Source organism: Hyla sarda, chromosome 5 (genome assembly GCF_029499605.1).
Source record: "Hyla sarda isolate aHylSar1 chromosome 5, aHylSar1.hap1, whole genome shotgun sequence".
Lineage (NCBI taxonomy): Eukaryota > Metazoa > Chordata > Amphibia > Anura > Hylidae > Hyla > Hyla sarda.
In genome coordinates, this window is record NC_079193.1 from 123093133 (window position 1) to 123109167 (window position 16035).

Here is a 16035-nt window from a genome sequence, read left to right on the forward strand (position 1 = left end):
AAACTCCTGAATCCATGGTCATTCGGTTTTGATTTTACTTCTACCCAGGAGGGCTGCAGTGGACCTTCTTTTACATTTCTTCTGCATTTTACCTTGTTGTGTGTGGGCGCACAACCAACTCTGGTAAGCGGTTAGGGAATTACCGTCCCCCACCCCCACTAACAAGATCTGCTGTTCATCCCCAAGATCTGAGGAAACAATGACTGAGTTGGCCACCAAGGAGTAATTAGGACCAGAGTCTATTTCTGAGTTAGAACTCTCGGAATGAGAGCAAAAGAAGGAAAGGCATACAGGGTCGTTAGTGGCCATAATTGGAGAAAAGCATCTGACGCCAACTGAGGAATATGACAATTTAATCAGGATGCAAAAAGATCTATCGTGAAAGGACCCCCAAAGAGAGTTGATCTGTTGGAAAAAATCTGGATCTAGTCTCCAATCGCTGGAGTCGGTCAAATGGCGTAAATACCAATCCGCCACCGTGTTGGAGAGACCTGGAAGATACTCTGCTTTGACAGTAATGTTCCTGTCCAAACAAAAAAAGCCAAAATTTCTTGGTAATGTTGGTTAGCATTTTCGATTTTGTGCCTCCAAGATAGAAACATAGAACGTGTCGGCAGATAAGAACCATAATATAATCCTTGTTATAGATACAGTCCTGGGTATAAATAGATCATGGGAGAGATCTCTGTACTGCCCCCTGATATATTTATACATAGTTATTAGGTCTCCCTAAGCCTTCTTTTTTCTAAACTAAATAACCCCAATTCTGATAATCTTTCTGGGTACTGTAGTCCTCCCATTCCCTGTATTACTCTGGTTGCCCGTCTTTGAACCCTCTCCAGCTCCACTATATCTTTCTTATACACTGGTGCACAGTACTGTACACAGTATTCTATGAGTGGTCTCATTAGTGATTTGTACAGCGGTAGAATTATTTCCTTGTCGTGGGCATCTATGCCCCTATTGATGCACCCCATGATTTTATTTGCCTTGGCAGCAGCTGCCCGACACTGGTCACTACAGCTAAGTTTACAACAGTATAAGAATACAAGCTTGAACTCACCGCTCCTGTAGAATATTTCATACGGTCATTCTGTTCCGGCAGGGAGACTTCATTGATGCGGGGTGCTCAGAGGCAAACAGGCGTTTTCGCACAATAGGTGTGTGCTTCTTTAGGCCGCAAGAAGCAAACACCTATTGTGCGAAAACGTCTGTTTGCGGTTTAGCGGTGAGTGCAAGCTTCTATTCTTATACTTTAGTAAACTTAGCTGTAGTGACCAGTGTCGGGCAGCTGCTGCCAAGGCAAATAAAATCATGGGGTGCATCAGTAGGGGCATAGAGGCCCATGACAAGGAAATAATTCCACCGCTGTACAAATCACTAGTCAGACCACACATAGAATACTGTGTACAATACTGGCCACCAGTGTACAAGAAAGATATAGAGGGCTTGTAACTGGGGCTTAGCAGGGGCTGCATGAGACATAGCCTTAATGACTGACTTAGTAATAGAATCCTGTACCGTATTCTTAGCTGACTGTACAGCAGAACGGACAGACATATTAACAGATTCCTCTACTATATTTTTAATATGGTCCTCAATAGCAATTTCATAATCCTTATCCTCTGAAGGAATATTAGAGAGGTTAGACTCTCTGAGGGAATCTTCATTTGCCATGTTAAATATGTATTGACAGAAAAATTTACTCAGCAGAGTATTAAATAATAATGGTAAGTATAATATAGTAATATATGACCACTGAGGCAGAATTATATATATATATATATATATATATATATATGTGTGTGTGTCACTGAATGGTTCAGGGAGCGACAGCAGAACACTAAAGAAGCAGGATGTCAGCTCTGTTGTCTGTGAGGTGAGAATGCGCGAAGTGCAGAGATATATGAACAGGCAGAGGAAGTCTTGGAAGAAGCCTGATGAGATCGCGTCAGAAGCGAGCAGGAGCGGAAATCCCCTGTGTCTAAATGAACGGAGGACAAAGAGAAAATGTGTGCTGTGACCCATGCAGCGGAGGGGGGATTAAGGAAAAAGGTGAAAGGGAAAAGCTGTGTGCCGCAGAGGGGAAACAAATCACTGACCCAGAGATGAACAGAGGGATCCAGGCTCTGTATATATATAACGCAGAACGGAACAGAGATAGTAGGCTAAGTAAATATAATAATACAGAAATGGAAAAACTATGTAATGCAATAATGGCCCTCATTTACTAAGAGTGGAGTGTAGGTTTCTTTGTGGGTTTAAATTCCCTACAATTTATTTTCCACGGTATTTACTAAGGTTTCCCTACATTTTCCACTTTCCCTACACTTTTCTTTTTTTTACGCATGGTCTGATCTGTCTGGTTTTCCTCAGCTCAAATCCACCACATTTTATGTGGAAACCTAAGTAAATATGTCGGGTTTTTGTGAAAATGTCGGGAACACGCCCCTTTTTGGATACCAGGCCCCCTTTTCCCTGTGGCCACACTCCTTTTTCGGGTTTTCTTTGCAAAATGGATAGTTAGCCGGGGTTTTTTTTAATTCTGGCGCAGAATCTGGCGCAGACAGAATTTCTGGCGCAATGCGACAGAATCTGGCGCACAACCCGACAAAACATGTGGGGTTTGCAATAGTAAATTAGGGCCAATGTAACAGGTAATAACCAATAAGAAAAATAACAATTCCTACAGTTCGAGACAGATATAAGAAAGAAACAAATATAGGAGAAAAAACTTTGTCATAAAGCACAATACTTCTTAGCTCAAGCAGCAAAGAAAGAGGATTATGAGAAGACACCATGTGAATATATAACCTAGGCTGCAAGCTGATTGGATGAACTGTACCTTGTTGAATACCTGATAGCACCTGAAACTTTTTTCTCGTGTTTCGGTTAACTTTTTCTGTTGTACAAGCTAGTAAAGAAAGATTTGGCATTATAATACAAGCCCTCGTCTTGTAATAAAATTCTTATTTTTTTCCCCAATCATAGTTTTAATAGAGAAATGTATCTGTGGACATGATTCCACTAGACAGTTTCCTTAATACCTGATGAACCACTACTGTGTGGTTGTTTACATTACCAGGTTGGTCCCTAAATCTTTTAGTGCTTCTATTGATAAACCGTTATGTATAGTAATTTTCCATATAAGATCCTGTAATGTATGTATAAATATAATTTTTAGACAAATAGAAATTACTTTGATTCTAAATGTTATAATTTGTTCAATGATTCAAATGTATAGAGAAATGTATCGAATACTGAAATTCACTGTAATCAAACATGCCTATTGTTTGCTGCAATGACTCTTATGGAATTACCCCACTAAGTACCATGTATCTGTTTTGCAACAGAGAAGTTTAATTTTTTTCACCATCTGCAAATTTGAAAAACCTTTTGTGGGAATGTTTAAACTGTTTTCTTTAAAAATTTATACTGTCTGTGCTGAATCATTTTTGAGTTGGAGCTGTGTGTTTTTTTATTTTTCTGAGAGCTCTTAAGTTTTCTGCATTGATGTACACTTGCAAGAAAAAGTAAGTGAACCTTTGGGATCAGCTGCATCAAGTACTAATAAAATGTGGTCTGATTGTTATCTTTGATACAATTATGACAAGCAACCAAAGCTAATAAAACACAAGCAGTACTGTTTAGCTTAGGCAATAAAACATGAAGCAAACATTCACAGTGCAGGGAGAATAAGTGAAACCTTGAATAAAATAACCCATACATCCCCTTTTAGCAAACAATGTCCTCGATCAAACACTTTCTGTGTGAATAGGATTTGAACATAGATAAGGAAGTTTGAACCATCCCTACCTGCAATTGTGCTTCAGGTCATCAATATTTCTAACTTTCCTCATGTGCTCACCTTTCTTCAGGTTTTTCCAAAAAATATTAACCTCTGCTTGGCTTTTCCAAAACCTTAATCTTTTTAGCCATTCTTGAGATAATTTTGTTTTGGGTCATTGTTTTGTTCAATACACAAAAAAAATACTGGTTATGACTTAATGTTGTAAACTGGGCCAAATCATACTATAAACACCATAAAGGACCAGCTACAAAATTTTAATACAAACACATGAACATACTTTATTAAATATCAAAAACAAACATTTGATAAAAACAAGAAAGGAGAAGAGGCACATTGAATATATTAGCAGAAGATGCTGGAGGTAGCAATGACAGATGATAGATGGTCAAAAAGGACACAATGCAAATGCTTCAATTACATGGGTATCCAACATAAAATAAAGCATCACAGAAGACAGTCATAGACATGGACGCCAGAAGCATTAATATATCTGCCATGTACCCTGTCAGAGACCAACCACCAAACACCCCAACGTACGTTTCTCTTACTCACTTCGTCACGGGGGGGGCCAGGAAATGGTCAGTATATATGACAACCAATCAATGTTAACAGACAGGGTAAATAAGACAGGGTAAATAAGAGTAAATAGCCAATCAATGTGTTCCAAGTAAAATAAAGTGAAGGGGCATCCTAACCAATTTTTACCTGCCAATTTTGGCAGCAGTCTGCTGTGGTCCCGCCACACTGTCAGATTGGTGAATTTAATTCCAATTAATATATTATAGTTTAGTCTAGGATCCAATGATTGGCAAGCAAACCTAGACAGATCTATGGCTCATAGTCTAAACCAGGTTATATCAACTGGAATTAAATTCAGCAATCTGACAATGTGTCGGGACAACTGCAGCAGACTGCCGCCAAAATTGGCGGGTAATGTCACAGTCTGTCTGTTAACGTTGAGCCACATTGGTTGTCACATGGCACATAAATTGACCATTTCCTGGATTGAGACACGCCCCCTGATGAAGCAAGTGTTTGGTGGTTGGTCACTGACATGGCAGGTATATTCATGCTTCTAGCGTCCATGTCTATGACTTTGCCTTCTGTGATGCTTTATTGTATGTCAGATACCCTTATGTCATTGTAGCATTCCTGTTGTTTCCTTTATCTATTTTTGCCCATTTTTACACGCTGTTACTACTGTTTCATATTTCTGTGACTTTACCTGTATACCATCTATCATCAGTCATTGCTACCACTAACATCTTCTGCACGTATTTCCAAAGTGCCTCATTTCCTCTCCTGTCTGCTCGTTTTTATAAAATGTTTATTTTTGATATTTACTAAAATATGTTCATGTGTTTGTATTAACTTTGTGTAGTTGGTCCTTATTTTGGTGTTTGTCATTGTTTTGTTGTATCACCTAACAACTCTTTAGCATAAGGTCAAGGACAAGTGCCCTTTTATTTTTCTATAATATGTTTTGATATGCCTTTGAATTATGTGCTCGGTTATTGATTGAGCTGTGTCCATACTATCCATTGAGGGGATAAAGCAGCCTCAGCTCATTTTATCATGCTATCGTGCGTGCACTGACCTGTACCTGTACGTCCTAAGCCCACTCCCGGTGTAAAAAACGGGGTCACACCGGGTCGGTCCCGGCTGCTATTCATAGCTGGGACCACTGGGCACCGATCGTTGTGCTGCGCGCTGTTAACCCTTCAGACGCGTCAATCAAAGTTGACCGCCGCGTCTGAAAACAAAAGTAAACGCTTCCCGGCAGCTCAGTCGGGCTGATCGGGATATAGCGATAAAATCGCGATGTTCCGATCAGCTGGGATGCAGGCGGAGGTCTCCTTACCTGTTTCCGCGGCGTCCGATCGGGGTTTGATTGCTCCAAGCCTGAACTACAGGCTTGAGCAATCGAGCCCCTATCTCACTGATCCGTGCAGAGCTATGGCTCTGCAGGGATCAGCATAGGAGATCAGTGTGTGCAGTGCTATAGCTCCCTATGGGAGCTATAGCACTGCAAAAAAAAAGTTAACAAAGATCATTTAACCCCTTCCCTAATAAAAGTTCAAATCACCCCCCTTTTCCCATAAAAAAAAACTGTGTAAATAAAAATAAACATATGTGGTATCGCCGCGTGCGTAAATGTCCGAACTATAAAAATATATCATTAATTAAACCACACAGTCAATGGCGTAAAAAATTCCAAAGTCCAAAACAACGTATTTTTGGTCGCTTTTTATATCATGAAAAGATTAATAAAAAGCGATCAAAAAGTTCGATCAATACAAATATTGTACCGCTAAAAACGTCAGATCACAGCGCAAAAAATTAGCCCTCATACCGACCCATACGTAGAAAAATAAAAAAAGTTATAGGGGTCAGAAGATAACAATTTTAAACGTATAGATTTCCGTGCATGTAGTTATGATTTTTTCCAGAAGTACGACAAAATCAAACCGATATAAGTAGGGTATCATTTTAATCTTATGGACCTACAAAATAAAGATTAGGTGTAATTTTTACTGAAAAATGTACTGCATAGAAACGGAAGCCCCCAAAAGTTACAAAATGGCGTTTTTTTCTTCAATTTCGCCACACAATGATAATTTTTTTCCGTTTCGCTGTAGATTTTTGGGTAAAATGACTGATGTCACTGCAAAGTAGAATTGGTGGTACAAAAAATAAGCCATCATATGGATTTTTAGGTGCAAAATTGAAAGGGTTATGATTTTTAAAAGGTGAGGAGGAAAAAACGAAAGTGCAAAAACCGAAAACCCCTCAGTCCTTAAGGGGTTAATGGCTGTATTAATCAGGTCCATATAAACTTCATAATAACCCGGTCAGAGGATAAAACCTCATAATATAACTATCAAGATCAAGTATGGCGATTTCCCCCCCCCCCCCCCCCCCCCCCCCTTATCAGCGGGGCGGATAATAATTTCATTATTATTCTGCAAAGTCTTGATGGCTCTTCTTTCATGATAAGAAATTGTCAGTACCCTTGAAAATTACAGATTTTTCTGCCAAGTTATTAAAATCCTTCATAGCCATAGTGTAGAAGGTATCCAGAAAGTTGCCAAGATGGTGTATGAGATAGGAAGAAGAATGGGGTCTCACTTCCACATGCTTAACCCCTATTGAATTAGAATTAAAATGAATAGTATCAGAGATAGTGACATTAGAAGAGTGGGGAATACAGATGTCAGAGCCAACTCGATCTCTCTGAGTTCCGTCAAGAATGGAAAAGTGACATGCATTATATAATGATTAATATGTCTTCTAACTCCACATTTGATTGCAATTCTCCTTCCTTTTTAAGGCTCTACATGCCTCCCTGTTCACATTGCATGGCTCCCCACATCCCCCATACAACTTGTCAATCACCCCATCACTCAGTATTTTCCATCTCTGACCAAAAATGCATTAAAAGGAAAAGAAAACCCCGAGATTGCAGAGGAGGAAAGGCTAGTAAATGACACGAGCACTCCACAATCAGGATTTGAAAAAGAAGAAATAAAATTATTTAATTCATCATCATATGCACTCAGAAAGTGAAATTAGCCAAAGGCCTTTCTTTTTTGCCCTGTTACTAGTCCAAATGACTTCCAGTTATTCCACGATCTTTATCATTATATAGGAAAATTAACCAGATTTTCACCATCAAGCTGCCATTCTTAAGGGACGCTTCTCGGCCAAGGTGTATCCTGATGGCCTCCTTAACCCCTTAAGGACGCAGGACGTAAATGTACGTCCTGGTGCGGTGGTACTTAACGCACCAGGACGTACATTTACGTCCTAAGCATAACCGCGGGCATCGGAGCGATGCCCGTGTCATGCGCGGCTGATCCCGGCTGCTAATCGCAGCCAGGGGACCTGCCGGCAATGGCCGACGCCCGCGATCTCGCGGGCGTCCGCCATTAACCCCTCAGGTGCCGGGATCAATACAGATCCCGGCATCTGCGGCAGTGCGCGATTTGAATGAATGATCGGATCGCCCGCAGCGCTGCTGCGGGGATCCGATCATTCATAACGCCGCACGGAGGTCCCCTCTCCTTCCTCCGTGCGGCTCCCGGCGTCTCCTGCTCTGGTCTGTGATCGAGCAGACCAGAGCAGGAGATGACCGATAATACTGATCTGTTCTATGTCCTATACATAGAACAGATCAGTATTAGCAATCATGGTATTGCTATGAATAGTCCCCTATGGGGACTATTCAAGTGTAAAAACAAATGTAAAAAAATGTAAAAGTAAAAGTTAAAAAAAAGTGAAAAATCCCCTCCCCCAATAAAAAAGTAAAACGTCCGTTTTTTCCTATTTTACCCCCAAAAAGCGCAAAAAAAATTTTTTATAGACATATTTGGTATCGCCGCGTGCGTAAATGTCCGAACTATTAAAATAAAATGTTGATCCCGTATGGTTAACGGAAAAAAAAAAAAAAAGTCCAAAATTCCTACTTTTTTAATACATTTTATTTAAAAAAAAATTATAAAAAATGTATTAAAAGTTTTTTATATGCAAATGTGGTATCAAAAAAAAGTACAGATCATGGCGCAAAAAATGAGCCCCCATACCGCCGCTTATACGGAAAAATAAAAAAGTTATAGGTCATCAAAATAAAGGGATTATAAACGTACTAATTTGGTTAAAAAGTTTGTGATTTTTTTTAAGCGCAACAATAATATAAAAGTATGTAATAATGGGTATCATTTTAATCGTATTGACCCTCAGAATAAAGAACACACGTCATTTTTACCATAAATTGTACGGCGTGAAAACGAAACCTTCCAAAATTAGCAAAATTGCGTTTTTCGTTTTAATTTCCCCACAAAAATAGTGTTTTTTGGTTGCGCCATACATTTTATGATATAATGAGTTATGTCATTACAAAGGACAACTGGTCGCGCAAAAAACAAGCCCTCATACTAGTCTGTGGATGAAAATATAAAAGAGTTATGATTTTAAGAAGGCGAGGAGGAAAAAATGAAAACGTAAAAATTTAATTGTCTGAGTCCTTAAGGCCAAAATGGGCTGAGTCCTTAAGGGGTTAAAGGGGTAGTCCAGTGGAAAACTTATTTTTTAATCAACTGGTGCCAGAAAGTTAAACAGATTTGTAAATGACTTCTATTAAAAAAAATCTTAATCCTTTCAGTATTTCTTAGCTGCTGAATACTACAGAAAAAATTTTCTTTTTGGAACACAGAGCTCTCTGCTGACATCATGACCACAGTGCTCTCTGCTGACACCTCTGTCCATTTTAAGAACCGTCCAGAGTAGGAGAAAATCCCCATAGAAGACATATGCTGCTCTGAACAGTTCCTAAAATGGACAGAGATGTCAGCAGAGAGCACTGTGTTCCAAAAAGAAAATAATTTCCTCTGTAGTATTCAGCAGCTAATAGGTGCTGGAAGGATTAAGATTTTTCATCAAAGTAATTTACAAATCTGTTTAACTTTCTGGCACCAGTTGATTAAAAAAAAGTTTTCCACTGGAGTACCCCTTTAACCCCTTAACGACACCAGGCGTAAATGTACGTCCTGGTGAGCTGGTACTTAATGCACCAGGACGTACATTTACGTCCTATGCATAACCGCGAGCATCGGAGCGATGCTCGGGTCATGCATGTCAGGTCCTGGCTGCTGATAGCAGACATCCACGATCGTGTGGATGTCTGCAATTAACCCCTCAGATGCCATGATCAATACAGATCACGGCATCTGCAGCATCGCCGTCACTAAAATGGATGATCGGATCACCCGCAGCGCTTCCACAGCGATCCAATCATCCAGAATGGCAAACGGAGGTCCCCTCCGCTGCCTACCCATGGGTCTTCTGCAGACCAGAACAGAAGATGACTGATAATACTGATCAGTGCTATGTCCTATGCATAGCACTGAACACTATTAGCAATCAAATGATTGCTATAAATAGTCCCCTATATGGGGACTATTAAAGTGTAAAAATAAGAGTAAAAAAAAGTCAAAAACCCCCTCCCCAATAAAAACGTTAATTGTCCCATTTTCCTTATTTCACCCCCAAAAAGTGTAAAAAAAAAAAAAAATTTTTACATACATATTTGGTATTGCCTTGTGCTTAAATATCCGAACTATTAAGCTAATGTTAATGATACCGTACAGCGAACAGCGTGAGCATTAAAAAAAAAAATCCAAAATAGCTGCTTTTTTTTTTTTTTTTATTATAAAAAAAAATGAATAAAAAATGTTTTAAAAGTTTTATATAAGCAAATATGGTATCAATAAAAAGTAGAGATCAAGGCGCAAAAAAGGTCTTCAAAATAGGGGGATTTTAAACTTACTAATTTGGTTAAAAAGTTTGCGATTTTTTTTTAAGTGCAACAGTAATAGAAAAGTATGTTATCATGGGTATCATTTTAATCATATTGACCCAAAGAATAAAGAACATATGTCATTTTTACTGTAAATTGTAGGGCGTGAAAACAAAACCTTCCAAAATTTGAAAGATTGCGGTTTTCTTTTTAATTTCCCCACACAAATAGTATTTTTTGGGTTGTGCCATACTTTTTATGGTAAAGTGAGTGATGGCATTACAACAGACAACTGGTCACACAAAAAACAAGCCCTCATACTAGTCTGTGGATGAAAATATAAGAGTTATGATTTTTTGAAGGCGTGGAGGAAAAAACATAAAAATAAAATTGTCTGAGTCCTTAAGGCCCAAATGGGCTGAGTCCTAAAGGGGTTAATAGAGCATATCAAAAAGTTGAAAATATTAAACAAATCTTATTATTCCCAGAAATAAAAATGAAAGCAAAAAGGATAATACATGCGAAAATAAAAATAATATAAATGATAAAAATTCTAATAGGTTAAAGTATAACTTTATAACGTATTATAATTGTGGGCAAATGAAAGAAAATTCTGAAGCGAAATTAGCCCATCATTTGTAGCGACCCCATCTTTAGAGATATTATACCTGACACCCCGGGAGTAACGTTTAGGCGGTCTAGAAATCTGCAAAGTTTGGTGGGTCCTAATAGACTAAAACGTATCACGGAGAATACCCAAATCTCTTCTTCCTTGACAGTAACAGGCTAATATCCTTGGAACAAGGCACATTGCCTTTGTTGCTCTATGATTGAAATACCCACCATGACATTTCAGTCTTTAAAAACAAAACATTTTCCATTGCACATATGATCAGTTGCAATACTCAGTTTGCAAAGAATAAAGAACACATGTCATTTTTACCATAAATTGTAGGGCGTGAAAACAAAACCTTCCAAAATTTTAAAGATTGCGGTTTTATTTTTAATTTACTGTTGTCGCTTGCAGTAAGTTGGCCGCACCATTCAAATGGTGGGGTCCAATATCAAAAATAATTTTTTACTACAGTATTTCTCACCATTTTTCTACAGTACATGGTAGTAATATTAATGACCTGCGGCTAATCATCCTTGAGACCATACCGGAAATTATTCTCAACCGTTATCTGAAATTGATTAACCGTGAATCTTATTAGATCTTTAAACTAGCTACATTGGTGCCGCAGGGACTTAATGAGATGATAGAGAATGTCCGTTAAATTGTGTACTGTATGTTTTTTTCTGTATGCTTCTTTGGTATATTTTTGTATGTGATGTTGGTTTTTCTGTCTTTTTGGTATATTTTTTTTTATGTGATCTGTAGGTAGGTCGGTCCTAAATTTTATTGTAGCTTCCTTATATTTTATACTGTATGTGTGTCATATTTTGTATCAGGGATATATAAGTAATCGTCCCTTGTCTTTTTGCTACATGCATGCAGTGGATCGGTTCCCCCTTGTGGGGATTCACTGCATGCATTTTAGTAATCCTGTAAAGGGTTAATTCCCTCATTTTATTCTGTTATTCAAGGGGTTAATTTTTACCTTTAGAAGTTTGCCGGTTTCTACCTTGTTATGCCTGAAGAAGCTGCCCATGCGCAGCGAAACACGTTGCTTCCTGGTATTAAAGTCAGTTTTTATCATCCTCGCTGTGTCCTGGTCAGTCAGCGCCGTTTGAGCCGGTTACCTCCATTGAAGCCATGGACAGAGGTGTCAGCAGAGAGCTCTGTGGTCAGACAGAAAGGATATTCAAAAAGAAAAGAACTTCCTGTGGAGTATATAGCAGCTGATAAGTACTGGAAGGATTAAGATTTTTAACTAGAATTAATTTACAAATCTGTTTGACTTTCTAGTGATTTGGAAAAAAATATGTTTTCCAGGGGAGTACCCCTTTAAGGTTTTTAGCCAGGAATTTGCACCCTTTTCCAGCTTGATGCATCATTTAAATTTTTCTCAAAAAAGATTGGTTAGTGTGAATCATGGCTCAATGTCAGTCAGTAAGCAGGCTTTGTGTGCCTTTATTTAGCGAGAAGGCACCTGTGAAACCCACTTCCAATATCATCTTTGTAGTTGAAACACTGTTTGCCAATTAGTTTTTTTGAGAAGTTAAAGAGGGTTCCCTTTAACTTCAGTAAGCAGGCTTTGTGTGCATTTATTTATTGGCAAGGCACCTGTGAATCCCACTCCCAATATCATCTTTGTAGTTGAAACACTGTTTGCCAACTAGTTTTTTGAGACTGCCTTCGGCAGTCTCCGCCTCTGCCATAGTGCTGTATTGATGGAGCGTGTCGGCCGCTGCTTCGTGCGGTGGTTGACATGCGCTCTCTGGCCAGCGAGCCGGAGCCCCGTACAGGAGATTGGGGGGGCCCCATCAGTCAGACCCCCGCGTCTGAAACTTATCCCCTATCCTTAGGGGATAAGTTTTTCAGGACTGGACTACTCCTTTAACTCGCCTTTCTCTGCTCTTTCGTAACTCCAGTATCAAGGCTCCCTGTCCACAACCGGTGACTAAGCTTTTCCCAGAGCTGCGGAGCATTGCGTCTGCTAAGGGCTATATAATATTGCCAGGAATATCTGCAACATTGTGCAGCCATTTGTGGAGGTATGGATTTACTGGTTCATAGGTCCCTCAAGATACAATATTAATTGGTTCCAGGATGACCATTGTATGTTGAAACCATTGTATGCTGAGACCGTAACTCTATGGAAACCTGGTAATTGGTTCTGGAGCCACCAAATTGTCATCCAAAAATAGGAAAAAGTGAGGATTAAACAAAAAATAAGTAGATAACTAATACAGATAAAGAAAGTCCTACATTTAAAAGTAAGAAAGAGCTGCTGGGAGCTGTAAATCACTGTCTATGTAGAGGACAGGAGCTTCTTCAGGGTGCTGTACAGTACACACAGTGTCCCAAAAAAAGTAGAATGGAGCCACCCTTACTTGGTGTCCAAAGGAGCATCTAACCGTGGCACAGGAAAAGAGTAGTACAGAACATGTAATACCTCCCTGTACTGCAGTGAGGCGCTACCAGACAGGAATTCAGTGCATACACTTCAGTAATATAGGTGTTTTACCAGTGAATGCCTGTTCCGATTGGTCAGTTCTTCCAGTCATTGACATGTTTTACAGATCTGGACTGTCTGTAGTATTGTATGTTGAGTCTGGTTTCAATTTCCAATGGTCCAGAAAAGACCATTGTATGTTGAAACTATTGTATGTTGAGGCCATTGGGAGTTGAGGGATCAGTGTATTTATTCAATATGTTCAATAAAGATATGAACAATTCATTGTGTGTTATTAGTTTAGTGAGACTGTGGTTTTCTCCTACTTATAAGTGATCAATGCAAAAATCCAGATAATTCCAACAGTTTCACATACTTTTTCTTGCAACTGTACTTGAATGATAAAATTCTAGGTATGTGAAACAGAGTGAAGCTTACTTCATAATGTTTTATTGTTGAGGTTGATTTTAGTAATGTTCATAATGAGCCTCCTCTGATGGTTATTTATAGCAGACAAGTTGAACTAATCCAAACATAATTTTGTTTATTAACCCAAACTAGTCCAAAATGGTATTCAGTGTTTGACGTTCACTTTGAGAGAGACATCGCACTTTTAAACAATAAGGTCTCAAGCAAGCGATTGCTTTGCTCTAGTTTTCAATTTCTATCATCAAAGACTTTTTCCAGATGTTTCTCTCAAATAAGCCGTGTGATCTAAGAATAATTTTTTGTTAGATGCAATTGTATTTTCAGCAAATCCTATAGTCTCATTAATTTTAGTTGTCTGTGGTCCCTTATGTTCTAGAAAAGTAAGCAGTTTGACATGTATAAGAAAATGGATCTCCGATGGATGGTCTATTGGGCATGGACAGTCAAATAGACTGAACAGACAACCAAAGACCTTCAGCATGGACAAGAATTATGTAGTCAAAACACTGGTCCCCTCATCTCACCTAAATCCTTCATGAATCTATTTTTACCTGATTTTTCACCTACAAAGCTGACTTATGTACAGTTGGTATTTGCCCTATCGCTTCATTACTAAATAATAATACATATTTTAGCATGCTTATTTATTACCATTTAACATGGTAAAGCCATATACAAAGTTTAGCTGCGGAGCTCTCAAGCCATTATATGTTTTAAATGAATAGAGAGAGAAGTATATCATTAAATAAAGTGATACATTTTACTGTAATGTATAAAACAACCATATTTTTTTTGTTCCTAAAGGGCATTAGCAATAACTTATTTTGCAGCTGACTTTCCAAGCTTTGTAAATTATTATATTATTTTTAAGTGCAGCATTGGAATGACTTCTTAATTCCCCCAATGCATCTGCTGTTTCCAACTATCTAAATATACATATGTATATATGGTGCTGACTTCTGAATCGCTGTGTTGGCAGGTTAGGCTGCATATAGATGTATTATAATAGCCTTATTAGATATGTATGGTTGAAACCGGGATTGTACAGCAGTTAATCTGTTTCTAAACTTATTCACAAGTGAGTGTGCATGTGATGTCCGTTATGTTCCCTTGTTCTCTAAATGGGAATAAGAAATTAATCACTACATTACAATAATATCGGACCAAGCTATTACTGTGCTTTGAACCTTCTTGTACCCCTAGTTGTCTTCAGAAGTTGCATATAGTTACATTAGTGTACAAATTAAATATTGTGAAAATCAATGAAGTCTTGTATTTTTCCTGTATGTGTATATGATGTAACTGGCAACAACATGTAGCTGAAGCACTAAAATTAAGTTGTGTTCAGTATCAGTGTGTCTATACCTATGGTGAAAGCAAATCAACCAACAATGTGTACAAGGGTCAATAGAGTAGCATAACTTTACCTGTGTTTGGTAGGTCAGTCCTCTAATTGGCAGACAAATAAATAAAAAAGCTGTGGAACGAAATTTTTTATCTCCTATGTTTTTTCTGCTGTTCTTGCATCAAAAAACTGGTTGGACATTACTGGGATTGTGTTGTAGGAGCGTTTTCCCTTGACAGTCATTATTCTATAGCTTGTACTCAGACTATGCAAAAAAAAACTACAAAATATTGGGAGCTCACTGTTCTGATGTTTTCATTTTGGTGGAAATATTTGGTATCCATAATTACATCATGTAATTTGACCATAGCAGCCTTTAACTGCTTTAGTGCTTTAAAGAGTACCTCTCATGATCTTGTTAAATTTTATAATCCTCCAAGTTAAACTCCCCCATATAATAAACCACACCCTGCCTTTATTTTTAATATCTTTTAGTTTGCTACCTTGATATTGCTTTGTATTTTCTGCTCAGTCTGTCAGATTCGCAGACTGGGAAGGGGCGTTACCCAGCAGGAGTGGCATAATCTGAAGCCATACAAGGAAGAACTTCCTCCCTCACTCTGCTACACACAGCCCAGAATAGTTCAGTGTGTTAGATGAACTATAATTTGCTAAGGTTGCACACACACCTCTCAGAATTCCTGACTGCATTTCCTGATTTTGGACTTCTGCCAGGCCATCAGGAGTCCAAAGTCTGTGCAAAAGATGGGGGGGGGGATGTGCTCTGGACAAACAGGGCAGCTTTTTTAAACACAAAACATAGAAAACTTCATTTCTTTTAAACAAAGTACATTAGAAACATTTTTTTATTTACCATAAGGAGTGCAATAGCTTAGTTTTAATGAGTGTCTATTTAAACTTCATCGGGGTCAGCAGCTCTTGGTCATCTGGGTCACATGATTTTGAGAACCATAATGATTTACTTTAATTACATGGTTTTAAAATTCAAACTTCCTAAACTTTTAATTGTTCTGAACCTTCACCTGTAAAGTCACTTTATGTTGTGAAAGGGATCTAGAGTTACAGCACTTAGGTG